Source organism: Arachis ipaensis, chromosome B05 (genome assembly GCF_000816755.2).
Source record: "Arachis ipaensis cultivar K30076 chromosome B05, Araip1.1, whole genome shotgun sequence".
NCBI lineage: Eukaryota > Viridiplantae > Streptophyta > Magnoliopsida > Fabales > Fabaceae > Arachis > Arachis ipaensis.
This window is the reverse complement of record NC_029789.2, coordinates 20268983-20270982: the sequence shown is the minus strand read 5'-3', so window position 1 is coordinate 20270982 and position 2000 is coordinate 20268983. Positions and strand designations below refer to the sequence as shown.

General features: G+C 37.1%; 1 pseudogene; it reads left to right on the top strand.

The window, feature by feature from the left end:
- LOC107640332 overlaps window positions 813-2000 on the top strand; it is a 10956-nt pseudogene continuing 9768 nt past the window's right edge.

Sequence of the window (2000 nt, the reverse complement as noted above, 5' to 3'; positions counted from 1 at the left end):
TTATTATAGCAATTTTAATATAAATATTAATTATATTTAACTATTATATTTTAATTCAATTGAGATGATAAATATGAAATTTAATTGATTAGTGGTATATTATAACGGATTTAAATTTTAAAACTATTGATGATAAACGATACTCATAAATAGATACAAATGTTTTAAATATTAGAATTTATATTCTTTAAATCATTACTATGTTGAAATTTATTTATTTATTATCTTAAAAAATTATAAAGTTACTATTTATGAAAAATTATTGATAATTTTTACAAATAACTAAGTCAGCTGAAAGGCAGCACCTCACCCAAGGGCAGTAAACCTCTTATAGCTGTCCATTTATGTCATTTAATGTTTAATTATTTAGAGGATTTTGGAGTCTTTCAAAAAGTTGCTAAAGGACAAAATTAATATAGGAACCTTTTGCTTATTGGGACAACCATGTTCCATGAAAGTACTTGGAACACCTCATAATTTTCCAAATAACTTTTGCTGTATATATGTTTGAATATGAAAGGCCAACTTATGCAGGCAGAAATAGAGATGTTATTATCACATCATTTTTGTTTTGAATTTCTCTCCACTTATAACTACTGGAACTAGTCTCCTAAAAAAGAAAAGAGACAGCAAGTCTAAATTAAAGAATCTATTGGCTTCGCGTCCTCTAGCCATAGGAGTGGACATAATGAATGTTGGAACAATCTGGTGTTTCTTTACATTATTATCAGAGTTTGAAGAAGTAAAGTAGTGAATGCCTCTGTAGTCTGTGGCAGTTCTATATAAGGGGACTGCGAAGCAAGCAAAGATTAGCAATTAGCACCACACATATTATATATAATGGCTACACATCAACAACAACAACCTCTTCTTCTACATTTCCATCATCAAAATAAAAAATCACTGTTGTTGATCCTTGGTGGTGTTGTCGCCTCAACAACTTTCATCGCTTCATATCTCATCATCAGAACCACCTCCTTCTCCTCCTCCTTCAGCCTCTCCATCCTCCTCATTGTCATCATCTCCATTCACAGAGCAACCTGCTTGGCCCATGTCTCAGAAATAGCACAACAAGACCTCATTCTGGTCACCACAAAAGACCACAACTTCAATCTTCTCCAATCCTTCCTTACGAAGTCCAACTCAGGCATCCGCCATCAAGATCCACTTCAACGGTAGTCTAAAGGAGGAAGCAGCTTTGCAAGTCTGTGCAGACCTCATGGACTTGTCCATTGATAGAGTTCTTCAATCAGTGGTGGCTCTCACTAAAAGGAACACTACTCATTCTCTGCAAGACGCACACACATGCCTGAGCAGTGTTCTCACTAACCATGCCACTTGCTTGGATGGCTTAGAAGGCTTCTCTGCTCATGCCATTATAGAGTCTCAACTCCAGGACTTAATATGTAGGTCGAGGACCTCTCTGGACGTGCTTGCTGCATGATGAGCGGATAATTTATACGCTTTTTGGCATTGTTTTTAGTATGTTTTTAGTAGAATCTAGCTACTTTTAGGGATGTTTTCATTAGTTTTTATGTTAAATTCATATTTCTGGACTTTACTATGAGTTTGTGTATTTTTCTGTGATTTCAGGTATTTTCTGGCTGAAATTGAGGGACTTGAGCAAAAATCAGATTCAGAGGTTGAAGAAGGACTGCTGATGCTGTTGGATTCTGACCTCCCTGCATTCAAAATAGATTTTCTGGAGCTACAGAACTCAAAATGGCGCGCTTCTAATTGCGTTGGAAAGTAGACATCCAGGGCTTTCCATCAATATATAATAGTCCATACTTTGCCCAAGTTTAGACGATGCAAACTGGCGTTCAACACCAGCTCTCTGCCCAATTCTGGCGTCCAGCGCCAGAAACAAGTTGCAAAGTGGAGTTCAACGCCCAAACTGGCACAAAAGCTGGCGTTCAACTCCAAGAATGACCTCTCCATGTGTAGACTTCAAGCTCAGCCCAAGCACACACCAAGTGGGCCCCAGAAGTGGATTTATG